At 42.7% G+C, this 16,961-nt stretch overlaps 1 protein-coding gene across 7 annotated transcripts in view; it reads left to right on the forward strand.

Moving 5' to 3' along the window:
• Positions 1 to 11,186: 11,186 nt before the first annotated feature.
• Positions 11,187 to 16,961, forward strand: part of CPT1A (carnitine palmitoyltransferase 1A) — a 55,720-nt gene continuing 49,945 nt past the window's right edge. For 2 of the 7 annotated variants that reach the window (XM_061609930.1, XM_061609931.1), the window contains exon 1: positions 11,187 to 11,331. The gene's annotated coding sequence lies outside the window, so the exon portion shown is untranslated. Of the gene's footprint in view, positions 11,332 to 11,362; positions 11,735 to 15,319; positions 15,390 to 16,961 lie in introns of those variants that run through there. The other 5 variants (XM_061609925.1, XM_061609933.1, XM_061609926.1 and 2 more) reach the window with 3 other exon arrangements.

Genomic DNA, 16,961 nt, shown 5'->3' on the forward strand with positions numbered 1-16,961 from the left:
TGATGATGAACAACATTTATATCCCACCATTCCTCCAAGAAGCTCAAAGCAGTTCACATGGTTCTCCTTCATCCATTTTATCCTCACAACAATCCTGTGAGGTATGTGCTTTATCCCTGAGTGGGAATTTAAACATGGATCTCCCCAGTCCTCAATCAATACTCTAATCATTACACTACACTGTTCTCTAAATACATAAAGGAACACTAATTACAATTCATTAGACGTGTGGCAAACAGCTACTTTTTCTGTAGATGGTAGATGTTTACTCCCATCATGTGTCCATATATGGAGCATTACTTTCTGAAAATGAGTTGCATATGCATCTGGCTCCTTCACAGACATACCAAACTATTTCCAGGTTTTTGATGTCACAGATCTCTCATGAACCGTATCTGTTTATTTATTCAGTACAAGTATTTGTATCTTGCCTTTCTAGCTCAGAGATGGAGTCAGTTAAGGTGGCTTACAAACCAAATTAAAATGAAAAGAACCCACTAAAATAACAAATGTGGCAAATGCAGAAATAAAATGAATGCAAACCCAACAAATTATATAAATAGTAGTGAACAGAAGATCCTAGCACCAGCCATGGCTGAGGAGTGGTTGGAAAATGCACTCTCTTCAACAAAACCACAGACCCAGGAACAAGAGATGACTTCATGCTGGATGCAGGACAGAAATCATTTCCAAGAAAGAATCAAGAGATTTAGCCCAACCAGAGAAGATACTCACCAGATACTTGGAGTGCTTTCTGATCGTCACTATATTGCAGGTGGGATTCAACAGCATAAGAAGCAAATTCAGGTTGCTCAGTTAAGGTTAATTTGGAGCTGTTGCTTTACAAAAAAAATTGAGCTTTTTGAGGTAAGGAAAGTGATGGGAAAATACAATAGAAAGCGTAGGATAAGATTGCTTGACCTGACATCATATAATTTCTCCACAAACAACTGATGAACAGCTGACATTGTATAACCTCCCGGCAAACTTTGTACAAATAACTCAAGATGAATGCTCAATAAAAAGGTTGTCTGGAAATGACATTGGTCTTTTGTCCAGGTCATGTAGTTCGCAGTATTTAATGAAAATTTAATAGAGAGCAAGATCACACATCCACTCCATACATTTAAAGCAGCCTTATACCTCTTTAAGAAAATTTCTCCCACAGAATCCTGGGAACTGTAGTTTGTTAAAAGTGCTGATCTCACAGACCTACAATTCCCAGCATTCTTAACAACTACAGTTCCCAGAATTGTCCATGACTGTTAAAGCGGTACAAGAGCCTTTTAAATGTACAGTGTGGATGTGACCTTCAGGTTAACATAAAAGAACTTCTGGACATGCACAACAAAGCAACTAGTTCTGAAGCTTCACAACAGTCAACAAGAGTTTCAGTGAGCATTTTAGGAACAAACTAGACATGACATTAAATATAGCATGGGGAAGAATATTTCCTCCGACTGTCATGGGGCCATTTGTCTCCTGCAACACTGGATGGGGGATTTTTGGCAGTGTTTCAAAGAATTTGGGGTAGGTATTACTGATGAAGTAGCAGATTTTTACTCCCCTCAAAAAATCAAGTTTGCTACTAGAGCAACCTAACAGCATTCCTCTTTAATTTTGAATACAATGTTGTATCTGCCCCTCACCCTGCAAACATTAGCTTCAGAAGAGGAATTCTGCGAAGGACTGCAGGAAGGGAGGAAAGGGTTAAATGCCCTCTACATACCTGCTCTGCCACTGCACTTATTAATTACCACCACCACTCTACCAATGCAATTTGCATTTTTTTTAAAAAAAACCTGCAGGTTAGATGCAAGGATGTATTTAACAATCACATGTAGTTTAGCCTTTAGGCGACAAAGAAAAGTTCCTTTGGGCTGTTTTCCACATTTCATTCTGCGGGAAGGGAACAGTGAGGCCTGTGTTGTCCATGCATACAAACAAAGTCTCATGAGAATGAAATGTGCATATGTAATCCTTATTCCTTTTGACATGTGAAGCTAACCTGACAATCCAGAAGAAGAAGGGCAGGTAGAAAGTGAAAAGATGAAAGGATAGCAAGTAATTATTTTCTATTAGGTGATGCTATACCAGGAGCTCATCAACTTGTATTCTGTTGTCTGGTGGTGCACCTTACATTCACCTTGCCCAGTGTCCACCTCCCTAGGATTGATCCATTGAATCACCACAACCAGCTCCCACTCTTCTGGCAATAGAACTTTCAAGCACTCTTCAGCCCATTATATTATATTATATCATTGACTGGCATAAATTTTAATAGGTAAGCCTTAGGGTTTCATCCAATGAAACACCCCATGCGTCCAAGTGGTGCTTTCCCATTGCTATCCGCAATAGGGAAAGCTGTGTAGACAGCTAGGAATGCAAACCTCACATGTATACAGGGTGTAAATCCATATGCGACTTAGCTTTGGAAAAAGTGCTAGTCATTTAAGCTATTTAAATGGTGGAAGCTACATATAGCGAAGGAGGCTATGAAGTTATTTGGCAGTGAACCCCGTTCAATTAAAGGGGAGTTACTAGGATCAGGGTAGATATCTATTAAAAGATTCTTATTAGTGGCTAATAGGATTTAGCTGCAACTTTAGTCACAGCTTTCATTATTAAGCCAGAGTGGCATTTTCTTTGTCATTACCTTGAAGTAGTCATTGGCCTACTTATGGTTTGGAGACAAGCCAGACAGTTATTACTTTCTGGAAAAAGGGGTGGGACAGATTCATTTTAATTTCCTTAGAATTGTGATGACATTTGCCACATATACAGGGATTGTTGCCAAGCAGCAATTAAGGAAAGTAGTTAACCACAGCTATTGGCTAGCGTTGCTCTTTTCTGTTTGGAAAGGAGGACCCAGAGCATGTTCCTGGCATTAATTTCTTCCCCATAACTTTCTCATGTTAAATGCCAAAGGTGTTTTACTTTTTGTATTAACCCTTTGTGTTTAGCTTAATTGGGAGGCTTGTACAAGTGACTAGTGGAGCCCTGTGATAACTGACAATGGGCAAAGTGGAGGGACAGAAAAGACTCTCCATGCCTCACTCCCCACCCCTGAGGTCTGGCTGAATCCTCCCCTTTCAAAGACAAGTTGTTCTTTAATCTCTTTCAGTACAAGCAGGCACTTTCAGGCAGGACAGTGTGGGCAAAGTGGAGATTCAGTTGTTCATATCTTCCCCCAGTTCCAATAATTTTTGACAAGCATGCAGGCTAGGCTGCCCAGGCTGGCATCCCAAGGAGCATACATGACTATATGCACACAAATGCTTTTTCATGATGATGTGGATACTGAAGTGGTATGTGCATTGGTGTGTAATCCACTTATCACTTAAAGTGGAGTACCGAAGCATGAAAAAGCTCTCAAAAAGGCAAGGCACTTAGCAGTAATACCAGATCAACAGCTGATGATATTTTCATATAGTGGAAATTTGTTCTAGATTAGGGCAATATTGTGCTTCCTGGGGACTGTCTTGAGGTTGTGTGGGTACTCAGTAACTGTTTTCCAGGTTGTAGGTCACTCCTATGGAACAAACAATTGCCATGTTTCCAAAGCTCAAAAAAACAACAGGAGTAAGACAAACAAACAGGGAGGCAACTAGAGAATGAGGCATGGCAACACACACAGGCCTCTAGCTCACAACCAGAATATTCTAGACAAGCATCTAACTTAAAATCAGATGAATAGAAAATATAAGATCTGTGTAGCCAGTCAGAACACTGGGATGGAGGTCAATCAAAGCCCAAAAGGAAGAGATGCTTGTTATATAATGCTGAGTTGACAACTTGACATTACAAAACAGACATTTCTCGCTCGACCTCAAAACACAAGGCATTGGGGACTAAGTTGTTTGTGTGTTTTTCTTTGTTTAGTTTGCAATTATCATTTTGCTATGCTTAGAACATAGATCATATTAACCTACGTATAATGTACATGTAATGTATTATATAATACAGGAAAGGCTTCTAGCAGATGTTATACACACAGAAACTGCATTTGTTTGCCAATCCTTGATCACACAACTTCATCTGTCACATAGCTGGATTTTCCATATAGCAATTTTAACCCAAACTGCAAGGATGGGGAACTGGTGTTCCTCCATATGTTGTTGGACTCAAACTTCCATCAGCCCCAGCCAGCATGATGGGAGTTGGAGTCCAACAACATATGGAGGGCCACAGGCTCAACTCTGCCATTATGGTTTCATTGCCCTCCTCTACAGCAAAATCAAAAGCAGTCCAAAGAGCAGCTAGGCCACATTGTTTTAGAAACATGGTGAAGCATTTATGAAACATAGTTATGGCCAGTGGGCTATACAAATACAAGTCTTTCAACCTCTTTGGCTCAGAATATGGCCTAAAGATTATGTCAGACAAGGCTCTATGGCCTCTGAGTGGTATGTTTTAGATATGAACAAGATAAGGTCACTCTAGAAGAGCTTTGTGATATTTGCCAATGTCCACATTTTGCTCTCCTGCAATTAACTCAGAATTTGGCATTTCAACTTTTAAACACTTTTGTCCATTGAAGTAACTGTAATGTTGTGCTCTAGCAATCCGTGTAGCCTACTTAAAGGACATGATGTAGTTTTCGCATATTCACAGATTTATAGAAAAACCTATGAATACAAGTAGCTGAGCAAGCACACAGAACAATTCTGGTACCTTTGAACTACATTCTTGAGCAAGTGTTACAGTTCAGTTAATGCCAATGTACTTTCCAAACAGGTTATTAGAAGGCATGTTACTATGGTGACATCCTAATTCTGAACTGTAATTGCCAGTTGCAAGATAGGAAGAGAAATATATATTTAATATATAGAAAATTATTGTGATGTTTGTAGTAGCTGAGCAACTCATAACAACTAATGAACTTGACTTTGTTCTCTGGAAACATCTGAGGTGTAAAGTCATCCAAGGTCTATCAACACTAAACCGAATTGCTTCTGGTAAATTAATCCAAGGAATTTCTCATCAACAAGATATTTGCGCACATGGGGCAATTGCAGTCATAATTCATTTCAAGGATTGGATATATGATAAGAGTAATTTGATTTTTACTATAATCATCTATTTGTGTCACAGCATGGGCTGTAGTCTAGGAAAGGGACAGGAGGCAAGCCAATCTGTTAATTTAGCCCCCTATTGTTGCATTTGCCTTTCCTCTCCTGTGTCCCTCCCAGCAATCACATCTTTATTTTTCCTGGCTACCTCCAGGAAAGTCCTTTATCCTCTGTAGGTTTGGTGCCTCCTGTGGACTTGTCTACTGACCCAGCCAACTGAGTAAAGTGGGAAGGCAATTAGGCACCCAGTGAAAATCAAGGCACCATACCAAGGTTAAACTGTCAACAAATATTGGGTTGTATCCAACTAGGGGTAGAGACACATTTAGGGCCTGATCAGATGCATGTATAATGTGGATCTGATGTTTTTTGCAGATCCTTTTAATTTGGACCGTTTGCATGACGCTTTTGCCAACACGAGTACATTCAGCTGCTTTTGCCTTTAACTCCGGATTAAATTGATGCGACAAAAGTCCAAAATTGCTTTTAAAATCCTCACCTGCTTCGGTGTGCTTCTACCATGTATTACCTTTTAAGCGCCTTTTTTTGGCTGCGCAGTTTCTTCGCCATTAGATCCTCCCTTTTCTCCGCCCCTTTGTCTCTGGGCGTCATTTTGTTTCCTGCTGTCAATGAAGCAACTTCCGGTCACTCTCGCCTTCCTTTCTCACGCTTTCTCACACTTCCCCCCCAATGCATTTCCTCCCCCGCTCCTTTAAACAAAATCACATTCATCCAAATTATTCACCCTAGAATATCTAATTCTGTGAACGCTCTCTGCATGTGATGTGAGCAGGTTTCCCCCCCCCTTCATTCTTTCTCTTCTGCAGTGACACCAACAACTCCCTGAGGGTAGCAGGGAAGAGCTGGAGCTCAGGAAATTCCTTCCTGGCCACCAGAGAGGGATACTCCAGCCTTGGCTGGCTCTCTCGCTTGAGCTGCAGGGGGGGGGGAGTTCACAAGCCGCTATGCACCGCTCGCTGGAGCTACACCCAGGCTTGGAGCACGCACAGCCACGGCGAGAGGAGGCTGGCAAAGGCGCCGCTGGGGTAATTTATAAGCGCCCAAAAGCGCAGGGGAAAGGGGAGCTGCCTCGGCGTCTCATCCCAGCATCTGCTCCACTCATCCCACTCACGGAGAGCGATAATATTAAATGGTCAATGCTTCTTTTAGTAGCTGCTTTTAATGTCTCTCTGAAGATAATTGTTTGGGGGTTTTTTATGTTTCCCAGAACACATGCTGAGGCTTGTCCCAGGGTGCCAAAGGCACACCAATCTCACGTAGGGACACCCTAACAGCCACGGGTGGGAGCAGAGGGGATGGAAGAAAGCCTGCACTGCAGGGAAGGGGGGCAGCTGTAGGTGATTCCTTTTCTTTCAAGCACCTATTCCTCCCTTCATTTAGGGAAACACCGCCCCTTCCCCGCCTCCGCAGTTAACATGCTAATGTGCGGGCGTGGCAACAAGGAAACGCTGATAGCAATAAACGAACACACGTGTGAATGCTAAAAAGAAAAACAGCCAATTTATTCGCAGCGAGGGCGGAAGTATGTGAACTGTCAAAATCAATTGTGAAGGAAAAAGCAGCATTTTTAATGCGGATCTTGGCTCATATGTGAACCAGCCCTTAGTCTTATGATGGTTCCAGTGTGTCTCCACCTGTTTTCTGAAAATGGGGGTATACAACACTAGTCAAACTTTGCCACTTTTTACCCTAAAACAAGATTGGATCAGCTAGAGTGTTTTTTTAATTCAACTTCAGACAGATTTTGCAACTGATTGGTAGATCAACCCATTGCCCTTCCAGGTATGGTCAAAGGAGCCTCCAGGTATTTGCTGTAGGCTCAGATAGAGACAGTAATGGCCCCACACTTTGCTGTGGGCAATCCTAAAAGATCTGAAGTCAGCTGTGGGGAAGGGAGAAGTCTTCACCCGAGGGCAGAGTTGTTTCAAAACACAGCCAGAAAAAACATTCTCGCTGTTTTTGAAGTGACTAGTGTGCCCACAGCTATGCTCAAAATAGACCTACTGAAATCTATGGACCTAAATTAGTTATGCTCATTAATTTCAATAGGTCTACTCCAAGTATGACCAAAACTGGATACGTTTAGTTTTTACTAAAGCTTTCAAAAAGCAACAATTAAACAGTTACTGTAATTATATTTTATGGGGGGAAAGTTTTAGTGGTTAAACATAAGAATAGAGATATAAAAACAACAGGGGAGGGGGTTACATTTATCTTTAACTTCTTTCCCTACTTACAACAAATCCTATCATCAAAGCAACTTTTTTCAGCTGATCTTAATACTTAGGCAGTACAACTTTCATTGCTTGTTTTTTGCACAGCTTATTTTATCCTGGGTGTCTGGATCTACTGCAACACCCTCCATGCTCCTTCTTCCGATTTCTAGCTAGTCCTTTCTAGCTAGTGGCTAAGGATTTGGCAGTCAGAAGAGCAACAGAGTTTTACTACATTTCTGTTTCCCGTACAAATTAGGTTTTTTTCTTCCCTCTCCCCAGTTTCCGTTTCCTGGGCTAACCCTACACCTTCTATAACCTTCTGAACCTCCTGCCTCAGGTGGCAGCTGTGCACTGTGAATAGTGGTGGTCTTCAGCTGCTGGTAGAAAGAGAAGGCTATGAGTGGACCCTCAACAATGGTGTTAATATGGAGCTCCTTTCAGTCTGCTCTCCCATGCCATAAACCCCTGCCCAACCCTCACCTGTGTGATTCCAGCCATAAGATGTTGTGTTCTCCAGAAAATCCCAACCCCTCAGAGTGTTCTCAGCCCCCTCTCGCATCAAAGGACAGGGCTTAGAACAGCTATTGGTATCTGCTCTTGGGCCTAAAAGCCCTAACTCCTCAGAGGGAAGGGCCTCGCCACTATCTCCTACAAACCAAGGAACTCTTCCTACAATCTACAGAGTGTTAGACTAGAACCTGGGAGACCAGGGTTCAAATCCCCCACCACTATTTTGGATTACAACCTTAGCCAGCACAGCACTTAGCCAGCCACATCTGGCTATGTTGGTTCACTCGTTGCTCTTCTGCTGTAAACTGCAAGGATTGTAATAGACTTTCCACACTTTGGTGGGTATACAGCTTTGTGTATGAACTGTATGCCATACACATGTGGGCTGGAAAGAGTCAGTTCACATGACAGTGTCATTTTCCCCCCAATCAGTTTTTAAACTTGCATTAAAGCACTTTTTCATTAAAGCACTGTAGTACAAATGTTTAAAAATTTTTAAGTGTAGGCAAAAAAATCAATTAAAAGCTCTTATTAAATGCTGTAAGCTAGAAATATAACAGTGAAGATGTGCTGAGGTATGTGTGACAATAGGCTCATCCACCTGAAATATCACCGCACATATCAAAACCACATCTCTATTAAAGTCAGAAGAATAGCACCAAGGCATCTATACCTGCTGAGGTCATGCTACTGTCCCGTTCTTTTCAAAGAAAGTTGGATTTTCTGTAATCTGAAAAAAGATGCAGCATGGGGAAAACACAGGAGGACAATCTGATGATGACATTTTGTAGACAAAGTGAGTGAACCTAGTGTGGCCTACTGTAGAAGCACCCATAGTCCCGATGTTGCCAACTGGAACACAGTTGAGAGGGGGCAAAACCTGCTTCTTACACACTGGCCCATTCAGTGTCACTTAAATTCAACTCTACATCCCTCTTAACCGTGCTGGGGTTTCAGCGCTAGCCCTTTCACAGTGAAGAAAACTGGTGCATGACCTAAGGAGCTGGAAGTCTCTGAATTCTCAGTTCAGCCATAAACTCACAGAATGGCCTTTATCAGTTGTGTTTTCCCTTCCTCTATGGCAGTGGTTCCCAACCTAGGGGCCATGACCCCCATGGGGGCCACGAAGTAATCCAGAGGGGGCCACAAAGAGTAAAGAAATGAATTATTTTTTTAAAAAAAGTCTTCACTACCGGGACACTGTCTGCTCCCCACTGCTGCTGCAGATGACACCTCCCCCTTGCTTCAAACAAGAGGAGAGGACTTTGCTGAGGTGCCAGAGCATCTTTCAGGCATGCCAAGGGTAGGCATCTGCCTATACCACCAATGGCAGATAGATGCCAAAGGAGGCTGAGGGAGGTGCTACCAGGAAGAAGAGGGGATTAGTATCCCAGCTCCTCGCACTGCCTCTGTCGACAACACCCTTACTCAGAATGAGAGGAGAGGGCTTTTCGTGACACAGAAAGAAGCAAGGCTGTAAGGAAAGGCTGCTTTCCCCCTTTCTTCCTGACAGGCTGCCTTTCTTGACTCCTGCTTTGCTGTCACCTCCTTTAAAAAAACATTCTTATTTGCAAGGCTGTCCAAATCTTGCCTTCGGCGCAGACAGAGCCACAGAGCAGTAAGGAAGCTCAGGACTTGCTCACCCCCCACCTCTGAGGCTAAGTGTGTGTGCCAGTGTCCCCCCTTTCTTCCACCTACATTCCAGCCCAACCTCTCTCCCCAAGATGCTGCAGCAGTTGAGGGTTTCCCCCCTCCCACGTGCCCAAATGCAAGCATGCCTGCAAATGCTTGCAGGAGAGGCAGGTGTGTTTGCGTGTGTGTACACTGACCTGTCTTCTGCTCCACTCTCATTCCCCAACTGCATGTTAACCAAGTTATCAGTTCTGATGATCATCCCAAGGCCTAAAAGCACTAACCACCCTCCACAACCTAGCCAACCTTTTATCTTCACGATCTAGCATCCCCACCACTACCATATTGCTGCTTCTTGATGATGATTTTTAAAAAGCTTAGCAGGTTGGCTCAGGCTGGGGTCCACATACTGCAGCAGAAATGTATTTATTTAATTATTATTGCATTTATATCCCACATTTCCTCCAAGTTGCTCAAGGTGGTACACATGGTTCTCCCCCTCCCATTTTATCCTTACACCAACTCTGTGAGATAGGTCAGGCTGAGCGACTATGTCTGGCCTGTGGTCACCCAATAGGCTTTATGGCTGGGTGGGGATTTGAACCCGGATCTTAGCCCAACACTGTAACCCACTGGTGTTGGGAGACAGGACTGCACATCTTCAGATTGTTGGGGGGGGCGAAGGGATCCCAGTTTGATTGCACCTTTGCATTAAGAAAAGAAAACAACACCTCCCTGTCTGCAGGGAGCTTTTTATGGAAACGGATATTTAGAGATATTTTGCCACACACCATTTTTTCAATTAACAGAGACTAAAATTGCAATTAGTGGGGGGGGTCACAAAAAACTTTGAGCTTACAAAGGGGGTCCCGTACTCATAAAGGTTGGGAACCGCTGTTCAATGGAAATACTGACTTTCCCACTCCACAGCACTGCAGAAATATGGAACGCGAAGCAGTCTAACCATTCAGGAAAAGTTATAATCAACAACATAAAAAGAGACACTGGGAAAGTTGCAATTTTAGAGTGTCCAGTTCGTGGGAGTGCTGGGAGGCTCACTTCTCTTATATTCAACCCACTCCCGCCAGCTGCTCGTTCCCTTTTCCTACTGAAGCCTCCCCTCACTGACCCGGGAAGACCCGATAGCGGTGCGTGTGCCAGACATGATTCAGGGCAAATTAACGGTCCTCTTAATAGATGCACTCTGCAGACTGAAGAGTAAAACAGCCGGTGTTGCTGCCTCTGCTGAGGCAGCGCTACGCCGGGAGAGAAAGGGCTTGAAAAATTTGTCCTCTAGTAGGACGACGACGGCAGGCACGCCGGTAGGAGGGGGAAAAGAGCTCCGTCCCATCTCCTAATCCTCTATCCGCGCGCCGCAAAACCGCCCATCTTCTTCCAAGCCTGCGCAGGGCTGGTAAAAAAAATCCCCGCTTTCTATTTCAAACTAGAGGTTCCGCAAGCAGAGAGCAGCCGAGGTAAGGAAGCAGGCAGGCGGGGCGGTTCTGACCCTCCCTCCAAGCTCCACCCACTGCCTTCGCCCATCCCAAAGCGCGCCCCTGCCGCGCCCCTAATCTCTTCTCGCTCCCCGTCGTCTCCTTTGCCATCACCGCACTCTGCGCTCGCTGCGATGTTCCTCCTCCTCCTTCCCCGCCCAGTCACTCCGAGTGGCATTTTCCCCTTTCTCCAGCCTCCGCCTCTCCTGGCCCCGCCCCTTCTGCTGGCACTTTGGCCAATCCGGACACAGCCGGTAGCGGCCGTGGCAGCGTTCTGGGTGCTGCACTGCGCGCGGATTCCCCTCGCGCACTCTTTCTCTGGCTCCTTGACGTCCGACTGAGAGGAGGCGCGGTCCCCTCGCCTCTCCTCCTTCTCACCGGAGAGGCGTAAGTGAAGCTTACCGCCACTCACCTCCCCAGATCGTGGTTTTCATTTCTCTCCCACATCTTTACGGGGGGTGGTGGTGTAGAAGTGTGCATGTAGAGCTCCCTCCGTCTCTCCCCCCGCCACAAGGAGGAGCTGGGGAATAATTTTTGAATGGGGAGCGCCTGGTGTAAGGAAACATTGCACGAAGGGGTGCGGCGGCGGCGGCTCGTGGGGACAGCAGTGGCAGGTGCCTAGGTGGTGGTGGTGCCAAGAGCGTGCTTCGCTCTCTGTGCGAGGGACTCTCTAGGAGACAGCGTGTGCACGAGTCTCTTCCCATGTGAGCTCCTTCCTCGTCCGTTGTTTCCTGGCGCTTAACGGAGGAAGGACATCATAGGGTGCAGAGAGAGAAACTTCGCTGCACACGTGAGTAAATAGCATGAACCTGCAGGTCCTCTGTGTAGATTGGGGGGGGGGCTCTCGAGCTGACGGGCTGCCACTCTCTTTACTTTTTCGTTCTTGCACGAGCTTCCGAGCTCCGACTCTGCCCAGCTGATTCAGTGTCATCAGTGTTTGGAATGGTCTCTCATTCGCCCTCTACCCTCCCCCCGTATTTTTCCAGGTAGTGTTTGGCCTTGCCCCACCTGTGCAGGTATTTCCCCCTGCTTGTTCTTTATATTATTGATGCCGGTTTTCTTACTGGAAAATACTCTAGTAAGGATAAGCCATTAAAAAGGACATTTTACATGCTCCCTCTGCCCTCCAGCCCCCGCCAAATTTTATGAAACGGAAACTTAGGCTGAAGTCCTGTACAGTGCACCCTTAACTTGGATGTAAGCCCAGTTGAACACAGTGGTACTTACTTCTAAGTAGGATTCCATGGGATTGTGCTTTTAAAATATTATTTTCCTTCCAGCTTGAAGTTAGCTGATATTTAGTCTTTGAGTGAAACACTTTCCTGTTAAATAAGAACCACAGGCCACTAAAATAAACAATGATCAGTTGAAATCAATAATATAGCTCTTAAAATCTGGATTGCTCACCATATTAATGTGATTTTAACTTGCCGTTTTAGGGAAAAAACTGTTCTGGCCCCAGCATTACTGCTTTTGTGACTGCTTGCAGATTCCTAATTTTATGAAAAGGAGCAAATTGTCATCTTAGGACACTTTATATGATAAAATAAATAAATGTCACACTAAAGGGAAATTATACCCTTTGATACTATCAGTTGATATTATCAAGATACCATCAGTGTGGTTTTAGAAAAATATAAACTTAAAAATTTCATGAAAAGTCAGATAAACATTTTTTTTAAAATAAAAGCATATAATCATTTGACAGCTTACAATGCAGTGTATTCAAAAGTAAGCCCTGTTGGGATCAAGATACTTATTCCCAGCTAAGTGTTTGTAGAACTGCAGCCTTAGTTTTCAGAAAATATTAATATGTTTCCTGGGTACAGTTACTTTGTTTAAGGCAAATCCCCATTTCCCTAATATGTTTTGCTGAGGAATAGCAGGTTTATACCATACAAATAGTGAAAAAATGAATTGGCTGCATATACCTCTTGATTTCAGACCTGTTGACAGCAATGAGGTTGTGGAGGTGTATTGTGGAATGGGGTAAATAATACGTAATCTTTGGTCATTGTGTACAGGTAAACCTATCCTTACAAACCACTTATGTACAAATTCTGGGGCCTGCAGCTACACATATTGCCAGGAACCTGAGCTTTGCAGGAACTGAGCATTGTAGATCAACATTTGATACTGAGGGAACAGATTACGTTATGCAGAATTTGGTATTAAGGAAGTTTTTTGTTTTAATATGTAGAAGTATGAATTTCTTACAATAAACTATAATAATTTGGATTCTGCGTAGAGAAGATTATGATAGTGTCTTGCTCATTTGACTCTTGTGAGTGACTTCTAAACATTTTCATTTAAAACCATTCACTGCACATTCCACTAATCATGGCGCTGTTCATTTGGGTTAAATTGCCATAAGCCATGTGGTAGATCTAGTATAACTGGAATAGGTGGGTGAGGTAATCAGATGAGCAGAATCTTGTTTGTTAAATCTTGAATGGAAAGTGTCTCCAATCTTAGTTGTAGTTAACTGCAAATGTAACATGGGCTACATTTGTGCAGATTAGGAATTAATCTCGGTATAGGCAAAGTAAAATGTAATAATTATTAACAAATGTGTGTTTAACCAAACTTCTTATTGTTTGAAACTGCTGTAACCTAACCACACACCCCTACTTCATGTTCCTCCTTTTTGTGTTCAGATGGAATAGAGGAGCCAGTGACTACCTTAGCTTCTGAGGGTTTTGAAAGGCACTAGTTCTGAAACTGTTCATTCTCATATAGGGCAGGTGGAAGATTACACATTGGATTTTCCAGTTCTATGCCAAAACCAAACTTGTGAAGTGTGAAATACTTTGATATGCCAACAGTGCTAAATTTGAGCTAGGGAAGATCTGAAGGCATTAGTGGGGTTGTGGTTGGACTAGATCGTTCTTCCCCAACCTGGTGCCCTCCAGATGTTTTGAGCCACAACTCCCATTATCCCTGACCATTGCCCATACTGGCTGGGGTTGATGAGAGTTGTACTCAAAAACATCTGGAAGATACCAGGATGGAAAAGACTGGACTAGATACTCTTGGAGGTCCCTTCCTACTCTGTGATACTGTAAAATAATTAAAAAGTACCTTTTGGTCATAGGCAGAATGCCTTTCTTTCACTAATAAGCAATCTTAGCTAGCCCCCATACATCTGGCATTAAAAGGTAGGGTCCTGCATGTTTCATTGTGAACTCAGTACATGCTTGAGCCTTAGAACTGCATATTCATGAAATAAAGCACTGATTATCGAGGAGATCAATATAAGACAAATTCCCCAAATCTATGGTGAAGTTCAGTGTTGTCTGTAATATTAATAATTAGATTAAAAATCATGACTGTGGGAATCTTTTGATCTGCATGCTTGCAAACTGAAAGTGTGACTGTTGTATTTGTCCAAGAGTAAATTCTTTAAAAACTCTTGTATATGAAAAGGCCTCCTTTGGTTAAGAACAGTTTTCAAATTTTTGCCGTAAGTTCTTTTAAGTCAAGAAAAAGGTGATGTGAGCCTTCCACATATGCAGCTAGAAAAAAACATACAGTATTTGAGCAGACAGTGACCAGTTGGCATAAAGAGACGGAACTATAACAATGGAGTGTTTGAAAAGAGGGGCCATTCGTGAATGCATTGTGTTTTAAAATGGCTGGGCAACACTTCATGGTGTTCTCAACGCTATGGAGGGGAGGCATGACACTACCACATGATGCTGAGAGAGAAAGAGTAGTGAGAATAAACCTAGATGTTACAGGAAACCCCACAGGAAAGATTTGTATGCTTTCCTCTTCCATCCACATTTGTATGGGAGCAAATTTAATTGAACTTTGAGTAAACGTGCATGGGGTTGTGCTATAGCAATCTTTAATCTATGCAAAATTACATGGGAGTATGACCTTTTGAAAATAGTGAAACTAGGTTAGGATTAGGGTGCATGAGAGTGACATAATAAAGAAATAAGCAGCCAGAAGATAGGGAAGTGCCTCCTGCTTGCTCGCCCCCCCCAATTGTATATTAACTTTTATAACTGAGGATCAAATTTGCTGCTTAGCTTGTGTTTAAGAAAGGACTGAATTTTAGTCATACTCCGAATTTCCTTTTGTGCATTTTGAGTGCGTAATTCATTCAAAGTGCTTTTCTTGGGATGTTAATAGTACTTCCTGTATTATTAAGAATGGAGGCACTGAAACAGAATCTGTAGTCTAGAGTGTGAAAGGCAAAGTGAGCTTTTGCAGTCTGGTGGTGTGTTGTGCATCAGCGTAACCTTTTGCCTACTTTTCTGAGTCTGTCATGTGATCTGTCCTTGCTGTGGAGGAAGGGCGGGGTTTCAAGAAGTCCGCTGCTTTGCAGAAGTGTCTTTCAGATACCATATTGCATGACTGCATAACATTAAATCACAAGAGCCTAATAAGATTGGGGGTGGGAATGAGAGGAGAAACTGGCAAAAAGGCACAAGAAGGTACTATTTCTGGAACTCATTGTAGGCCAAGTATGTTTTCCTGTCTAGTTCCAAACAGAAATAGTAGAATCTGTCTTTCTCCTTGAAGTATCGCTTCTGGAAAATATTCAGTTGTACAAAAGCAAAAGTGGCAGTTTATTTTATTGCAGATAAGTCATTGTCAGCTCCAAGGCTTTGGGGGAATATCTCATGGAAGTCAGTTATTTTTCTGCTCCAAAGTAACATTTTTATAGAGATAAGTATTCTGATATTTGACAGTAAAGTTTAATTCTTGATGTCTTTCTGTCCCTTGTTAGATTTCCACATGGGTAGCAGTGTTACTCTGTTGCAGCCAAAACAAGGACTAGTCTTGTTCTGCCTTAGATTTTAACTAAGTATAATAAATTTGTTAGCCTTTAAGGTGCTCCAAGACATTCTTGTGCTTGTTAATTTGTGCTTTGAACAAATTCTTTGAACAAATTAATCAGTACGCCTGCTATCTTTGCCCATATTAAAAATGATACCCATGCTTTCTTATCTTTTGTTTCTTTTGATGTAGCATAATAATTCTATTGAGTACCTGGGAAACATAGTTCAGTCTTTTATAAAATAATGCTATTTAAATACAGAGAATTAATTGATTTTTTCTAATTTTTGGAGAATTGTGTAAGCTAACAGAGGGAACTCATAACAAGTTATGTGTGTGTTGCTCCAAATCTATCGTATTTTCTGCTGTCTGTTTCTTTGTATATGTGAGCCTTGAGAAATATTTATAGTAGTCTCATACATCCTAAGTTGTAAGACCAAAGTCTCTCTCTCCATTCTCAACTGGAATATTTTTAAGTGAAGTATTTACAAGGACAAGTTTGAGGAAATCTCTTGCTTTGAATGTAATTTAAATTACTATCTATACTGCAATTAAAATAAAAGAAGTTTTTGCAGCATGTTGTGGGAGATGGAAATGGACTGCCTTCAAGTCGATTCCGACTTATGGCGACCCTATAAATAGGGTTTTCATGGTAAGCAGTATTCAGAGGTGGTTTACCATTGCCTTCCTCTGAGGCTGAGAGGTAGTGACTGGCCCAAGGTCACCCAGGGAGCTTCATGGCTATGTGGGTATTCACACCCTGGTCTCCCAGGTCGTATTCCAACATTCTAACCACTACGCCACACTGGCTCTCTGTTGTGGGAGATAGGGGGGTCCTATTGTCTTATTTTGAAAACTATTAACTACTTTTATGAGTAGATTACTCTGTTATCACTTTAGATTAGATTCATATTAGATTTTGTGTGTGTGTGTGATTTGACCAATCGCCAGTTCATACCTTAGTGAAATTATTGGTATATTTTCATGGCTGCCTCCCGTGGTGTCCTGGTAATGCATGCAATGTAGAAACAGCACACTCCAAGTTGCAATCCTGGGCTCCTTTTGGAAGGAAGAGTGGAGATAAATTTAACACATAAAAATAAATAAGAGGCACCGGCATTGAAAGCAACGATGTCATATGCATCTTCCATGTGGCCTCACTGTTACATATGCAACTAGTGCTGTGGTGGAGCAACCACTCTGAAGTGGTAATTATTAACTAGTGT

This window comes from Rhineura floridana, chromosome 2, assembly GCF_030035675.1.
Source record: "Rhineura floridana isolate rRhiFlo1 chromosome 2, rRhiFlo1.hap2, whole genome shotgun sequence".
NCBI classification, from domain to species: Eukaryota; Metazoa; Chordata; class Lepidosauria; order Squamata; family Rhineuridae; genus Rhineura; species Rhineura floridana.